The sequence below is a fragment of the Physeter macrocephalus genome, chromosome 9 (genome assembly GCF_002837175.3).
Source record: "Physeter macrocephalus isolate SW-GA chromosome 9, ASM283717v5, whole genome shotgun sequence".
Classification (NCBI taxonomy): Eukaryota; Metazoa; Chordata; class Mammalia; order Artiodactyla; family Physeteridae; genus Physeter; species Physeter macrocephalus.
The window spans coordinates 21,690,241-21,698,056 of NC_041222.1; the positions used below are offsets into that span (position 1 = coordinate 21,690,241).

Sequence of the window (7,816 nt, forward strand, 5' to 3'; positions counted from 1 at the left end):
TCTCATTATGGTTTGATAAAACAGTCCATCCTCAGAGAGGGCTTCCCTGACAACTCTTTTTAGGTAGGTAAATTTCCCACTCTCTGAATGTATAATCCCCAATTAATTGATTCCTTTTATGTTCACTTTCTAAGCTACCTTACTAGAACTTAATACCATGAAGAAGAGGAACATTGTAGTCCTTGTTCACTATCCTCAGTATCCTCAGTACTTACTCTGTCTGGCTTTTTGTTCTGTACAAAGCATGGCTTATTTCTACCATTGGGCTTTTACACATTTTTTTCCCTGTGTCCGGAATTCTTCCCCATACAGCCCCGGAATTATGTACCTAGCTGTATCTCATTATGGTTTGATAAAACAGTCCATCCTCAGAGAGGGCTTCCCTGACAACTCTTTTTAGGTAAATTTCCCACTCTCTGAATGTATAATCCCCAATTAATTGATTCCTTTTATGTTCACTTTCTAAGCTACCTTACTAGAACTTAATACCATGAAGAAGAGGAACATTGTAGTCCTTGTTCACTATCCTCAGTATCCTCAGTACTTTGCGTGAAACATAAGGTAAAACAATAACTATTTGTTGAATGACTGCTATCTCTTCACACCAAACGATACCCTTCACTTCTCAGAAACCTATGTCCCTGCTCACAAGAAGAGAGCTTGATCCCTTGATCCTTTCAACAGAAAATGCCCTCAATAGTTAGTCTACTAGCTTTAGGAATGCCCTAGGTTTCTGCTGGATGATCATCAATGTTTGCCATTTCCCAGGCTTGTAAGCATAATTAAGTGAGGAATGAAACACTCTAACCCAATTCAAAGCAATAACCTAAGATCTCAATTGTGGTCTTTAAAATACTATTCTTACTGATAGATGGTTTTTGGTTTGATTGCTCCTACATGAAATGATATAATTTTCTAAAGTGATATTTTTTTCTTCCTTTTAGATAAAAACCCTCTCCCGTACTTCTAATCAATAGGTCCCTCGTATTGTGCTTTAGGGCATTTAGTTTCTCTTCTATTCATTTGGTGGAATGGAAAGTATTACAACAATTTTTAACATCTGACTTCTTAGGGACTCGGAAAGACTTCAATTAATTCGTTCAATTAAGTGATCTATTTTTTGCTGCTGGAGAGTGGCTCTGAGGGCTAAGAATGAGAACAGGCAATTCCTTAATTCCACTTAATTATAACATTTATTTCTCACATTTTCCTTTATAACAGCATAGTGTTAGATTTTGCTTTTGGATCCTATCAAAGTTTATTATCTCCATCTTGCTGTAATAAAGTTATTATACGTTTCTGTATTATATGCTTCCTTGATATTTCCTTCTCTAGTTCTTGTTTTGTAAAAATCTTTGAAAAGTATTTTTTGCCATTTTTATTCTTCTCCAATGATTTTGAAATTACATATTCTCATTTCAATTCTGATCCCTCAAAAAATTGTGTGAGATAATAAATGAATTTTTTTAAGGTACTAAGTAATGGGATAATTTTTTGGGGAGGTAACGTGTTACATATATATAAAAACACAGAAGCACTGTCTTTGATACTGTGCATCAATTTGTACCAAAAATAAAAATCATCCCAGTGAAAAAGAAAAATACTACCCCTCTGAACATAAATATACTACCTAGAATTTTTGCTGATATAATCAGAGATTTTTTTTCATCCAAATTATTATTCTTACATATTAATGTATTTTCTTTCATTTTTTTGAAGTAGCATCTGAATGCTTTTATAGCCATGTTAAGGATTATTATTGAGAAAATTTTATTATTTTTTATCATCTCTACTTGTTTTATGATATTCCTTTTATTTTGATTATTTTCTTGATTTGAAGCTTTGCCTTGGAGCCATTAATTATTTGATCAAAATCTCTTCTCTTTAAACTCTGTGGTTGTTAATCCATTGCCTTACCCTATTGTAAATATTCTGCCCCCTTCCCCAGTGGTGATAATTTTAGGATTTATCTGATATACTTAAATATCTAAAATTTCATCGGAATATGTCTTTGTTGTAGTTTCTTATTTTTTAAATTATTCAATTAATTATTTCCATAGGAAGTTTTGAAATTTACTTTAGATCAAGAAAATTGTATCCTATCATTTCAATTTGGTAGATATTAAAACATTCCCAATAGGAGTACAGTGTGCCCTATTCATAGAGTAGGCCTCTATTACATCTCACAGGAATCCAGGCCCAGCTTGACACTTTCTCCCTTCTTGGGCATCATGGTTTACTGGTTCACTTCTTGCACCACAGCTTCTGGAACCAGACCATTGTCTCTCTCTACTTTCAAAAGGATGCCCTGGGCTGCTACGTGGTGCAAGAGGAGGCATCTCCTTACTCTGGCTAATGTCTGCCTGAAAGATCTGATTGTTACCTTGGAGAAATTGTGTTCTGAAAGGTGTGATGGAATACAAAGTCTTTTGAAGCTTTGGAGTTTCCCTCAGGGATTAACTAATTAATTCCTTGGTGTGATGCCTTGACAAGGATTCGTGTCCGTGTTCCATCAGACTGGTATGATGCTGCCAAGTTTGTTATGAGATGGCTCTGAAGGCATGCACATAGTGGCAGTGAGCTTCCAACTCCTTTCTAGCCCTGCAACGCTCACCTCAGCAAACTTCACAATCTAAAGGAAAGCCCTTCATGGCAATCAAGAATCTTCTAGCAGTAGGAAAACAGAAGAATACTGAGAATTCACATGATGTTGCTCTCTTGTTTACTTTGAAAGCACTTTGGAATCTTGAAGTTGAATCTCTAGCTGCCTGCAAGCAATTTATTGAAAACTGAGGACTGGCACTCTTCATTCAAGGCTTGGAGAACAACATAGCTGAAGTCAGAGAACTCTCTTCCAAGCTAGTGACTGAAGATGTAGTGAAGCATATCAGCAGTTTGCTTCACAGCAAAGAAGTGGAAGTCAGTTGTTTTGCTGCAGGCCTCGTATACCATCTGGTATCTGATTAACAGCCTTGAATATTCCATGATCTTCATAGGAGAGCTCTTTTCCAGGATCTGCATGGAAACATCCAGAAATGGCCAAGTTCAAGGTGTAATATGACAGCATTTGTGACATACAGATACTTCTTGGTGCTGATGCTGAAAACTCAGCCTCTGTGCACCAGTGCCGAATTGAATCTCAGAAACAGATTTTTGTGTGAAATAGAAGAGAATAGTTTTATTGCTTTGCTGGGCAAAGGGGGACACAGTGGGCTCGTGCCCTAGAAACTGTGTGTCCTAACCAGGGGGGATTTGGTGAAGAGGTTTATAGCAGTGGTTCAAGGGCGGGTTGCTGATAAGGATCAGGGTGTGTGTAGAGCCTGCATTGCTTTAATCTGGCCACAGGTGGTCTCCTGATGAGCTTCTGTGGTTCTCAAGGTTATCAAACTGTGACCTTCTCTCTGCGATGAAGAATGCTTCATCAAGTAGTAACATCTCCCATTTGTTGGGGGTTTGAGTTCTGCAGAAGAGCTCAAAGATATTTTTATGTGTACTCCTTGAGTCAGAACCAGGATCCTTTCCCAAGGCTGTGCTATTGTTTCTTGACTGCTCCTCCCTTGTCTCTGTATCCCCTCCCTTCCCTGATGAGCAACTGTTTGAACCTACCCTTTGGAACTCAGGGAAGGTCATGGAGGCTGAAGCCTAGTCCCAAGAAATGGGGAATACAGAAAAGCTTCCATGCCCAGGAGCTCCACCGGGTCCTGCTCAGTTTCAGTACTACTCTGGTCACTGTGGGCTATGTATCATGTCTGCTGTAAAAACCCCAGCAAATACTGCAGCTATTGTGTGGCATCTAGGAGCACAGTGAGGCAAACTCCCAAGCACAGGGGATTGCAGCCTTCATTCTAGATGACTTCAGAATTTATTTCAGCAATTTTCAGAAATACCCCTCTCTGTTGAATGATCTTATTAACCTAAGGGACTCCACAGATACATAACATATGTAATACATATAGGGACAGCTTCAATAAAATATATATTGTATAAACATTACACACAGATATGTGTATGTGGTGTATATATATATATATATATATAATATTTTTTACTTTATAATTTTGGTTGTAAATGGTACATTTATTTTAAAAATGATTTTATTAGTTATTTGTTGTTGCTTAACAAATTACCCCACAACTTAGAACTTAAAAGCAAAAACATATATTATCCCACATAGTTTCTGAGGGGTCAGAAACCTGATATGGCATAACTGAGTCAAGTCAGATCATTCTGTCTCAGGATCTCTGAGGAGGTGGCCTGTACCTTGTTCAAGAGGGAGTCAATAATTTCAGCCCACAGTCAGGGTCGTGCACACCAGGACATGGTATCATTGGGAGCCATCTTGGAGGCTGGTTACTACAATTTCACACTTTAAACTCAAACTCAAAGTACAGTAAATTCCTCCTAATTACTGTTTACTAAAAATATTTAATGAATATATTTGGTTTGTCACCAGAAGAAAAAAGAAAACTTTAGGCAATGAAGTCTATTAGAAAGTGCTTGGGTGGCAACCTGGGTCCCGCTGCCGCTTCTTCCATTAGTAATTAACTGTGAAACTTTCAAAAAATGATCTGTTTGCAACACAGATTCCTCATCCATTTATTTATTCAACAAATATAAACTAAGTACTTAAGCATTACTCCAGATGTTGGGATACATTAGTATAAATATTGCTGCTCTTATGGAGATTACCTTCTAGTTGACTTCCAAATCAATATGTAGCTGTAAAAATCAGGTTAGAGATCTGTTTTATAAAAACAAGTGAAAGTGTATAGAAAAAGTTCCAAAGGCCTGGGTTTAAAGCCAGGAAGTAGGACACAGATAATTTCCAAATTGCAAAGTATAGAGCTAAAGGCAATCGCAAAATCAAAATGTTTGGACTTCATTTAAATGGAACAGCATTAGGGAAGAAGCTGAACATAGGGCAACCACCAGAGCAAAGGGGTTCAGGATTTGAAAATAATAGAGCTTGAAGCAACTCCCCAAGTCTTTACTGAGTAGTCATATGTAATTTTTTGGGGGGAATTTAAATTAAGCTCTGTGTGGAAAGGGAGCCGTTAAAGAAGCAATTCTAGCTTGATCAACGTACTAAGACTATGCGCCTGTTAATTGTACAGCAATATATTTCCCAGGATACATGGCAGGAGACACTAAGATAATGCTGTGTAATCACAGGGTTTTAGAAATGTATCTTCTCACTGAGGCCAACACTTTTCCATATAATTTTTCTGTACTGATTAACTAGGGTGGTTCACTAGGAATGAATCTTACTGGACCTCATATAAAGAGGGCAATATTATGAAAGTTGAAGCAAATAAGGCAGGAATACTCCCCCAGGGTACAGGGATTTTCATGAATTTCTTTCATAGAGTGTTTTGTTACTGAACCAAACTTAGGTCTGCTTGTCCACTGGCAGTAAAGCCAGTCTACTGACACCGGGTTGTGATGAAGGAAAGAGCAGTGTTTACTGTAAGGGGCCAGGTAAGGAGGTCAGGGCAGCTAATGCTCAAAAAACACAAACTTCCCAGTGGTTTTCAGGAAAGCATTTTTAAAGGCAAGGTGAAGGAGGGGAGTTGCAGGGTATGTAATCAGCTGGTGCACAGTTCTCTAATTGTTTGATGGTGAATGTCATAGGGGTTAACATTATCAATCCTCAGGCTCCAGTAGGCCTGGGGACTATGTGCTCATGGTCATCAAGTCGTTAACTTCTTCCATTTGGTGGGGGTGTTAGCATCTGTAAAACAACTCAGGAAATGTGTATCAGATACTGTTATCTAAGTACTGCAGAGAGGAACTAAAGATTCTGTGACCACCATATGGCTGATTTACTGTTTAGATTGTTACCAGTTCTCCTGGCCCCACTGCTACTTTTGTCACTACGTGTTCACATCCTTTCAATCATTAATTCTTGAGCCAGGCTTTTGTGAATCAGGGGAGGCCTGGGAGACTACAGGTTTCCACAAAGAAGAGGCAGGCAGAGGACATGGGGGGAGGAAAGGCCCCACAGCGTCCTGCTTAGTTACATTTTGTTGATCTTTTTTTTTGTTTTTTTGAAGGGGGAGGGGAAGATTTAAAGAACCCCTAGATTTTATTGCATAGTCAGTATGTGCAGGAATCTTTGTGAGTATGTGTAGGGGAGGGGCTCATATTTGTGTGAAAAGAAGTGTTCTGAGCAGAGTAATATGATGTATGTTCTCAGCTGAGGTTGTCTTTAATTTCTCAATTAAGTACTTCATTTAAACATCAAAAAATGGCAAGCAGAAGTTGGAAAGGCTTCTGGAGGTTTAGTACAAGAGTACTCTAAATTCATCTTTACTGCTGGTTGAACAGAAAGAATTCAAGAGAACAGGAATCTGGAGGGTGGTGCAAAAGGATCCAGGCGTTTGCATTTCTGGGAATATCCTGCCATCTATACAGTCTGTAATCAAATAAGGCACAGCCACTGAACAGGGCTCAGACTCTGGGAGCCTAAGTATTGCAATATCATTCTGAAATACAACAAAAGCATAGGGTCACACTGGGTCCCTAGAGATCAGGGATTGCTTTGAGGGTATAGTGGAACTATTCACAGAGTTGCTGAACTACAATGGATGTTACTTCTCTTGATGTCAAAAGCTAGATAGAAATTTTAGCATAGATTCTCATAAGATGGGATTAGATTATTGCAGTATCCAAACCAAGAGGGAAAACACAGAAATAGGAAAGCATAATAAGATAAAGAACCAAAGACTGGGACCTTGAGAGATTTCCATAGCTCTTGAGGGTATACAGATACCTTGTCAAGAGCATTAAGACAGCTTAGGTAATACGGTCTTTAGGTAATAGGAGCCATAAAAAATACTCTTTTATTGTTGTTGTTTTTAAATTGCTGTCTCATTATATGTAGACAAATAGTTTTTTGGAATTTTTTTAGTTATATAAATATTCCTTGAAGTAATTTCCTAATACTACATATGTATTGGTTATAAATGAGAATTAAATAGGTTAGCATATGTGGTTGTATTACTTTGAAATGTTTAGGGCAAAAATGAAATAAATTGGGATTAAAATATAAATATTGATGGACTTCCCTGGTGGCGCAGTGGTTAAGAATCTTCCTGCCAATGCAGGGGCACGGGTTCAATCCCTGGTCCAGGAAGATCCCACATGCCAGCCCATGCACCATAACTACTGAGCCTGTGCTCTAGAGCCCACGAGCCACAACTACTGAGCCCACGTGCCTAGAGCCCGTGCTCCGCAACAAGATAAACCACCGCAATAAGGAACCTGTGCCCTGCAACGAAGAGTAGCCCCTGCTTGCTGCAACTAGAGAAAGCCTGCATGCAGCAATGAAGATCTAATGCAACCAAAAATAAATAAATATATTTTTTAAATTGCCATCTCTCAAACCACTAAAAAAAAAAAGTTAAAAAATATAAATATTGATACTTGATTTAATACTTGTATTATGAATTAAAGAAAAAATAATTCCTAAGAATTAGCATTGATATTTCGAATTTTTGTAATATGATATCACTAAGTTGAATAAAGAAGGAAAAGAAATTTTCAAAGTGCTGACCCACTGATTTAAAAGAATGTGTGGGGATCCCAGGGAAAGGTCTGGAGTTGGCAGAGTGAAAACAGCCTGAAGGGGCTAGTGCGCCACAGCTGGCCGGGAGGGAGTCCGGTTGAAGTCTGGAGCTGCCGAAGAGGCAAGAGACCTTTTCTTCCCTCTTTGCTTCCTGGTGCGCGAGGAGAGGGGTTTAAGCGCGCCGCTTAAAGGAGCTCCAGAAACGGGCGCGGAGCTACCGAAGAGACAAGAGACTTTTTCTTGCCTCTT

The 7,816-nt window shown here is 38.6% G+C and overlaps 1 pseudogene; it reads left to right on the plus strand.

Annotated features, from left to right (window-relative positions):
- Positions 1–2,231: 2,231 nt before the first annotated feature.
- The window catches only part of LOC102986984 (protein zyg-11 homolog A-like), a 14,752-nt pseudogene continuing 9,167 nt past the window's right edge, over positions 2,232–7,816 (plus strand).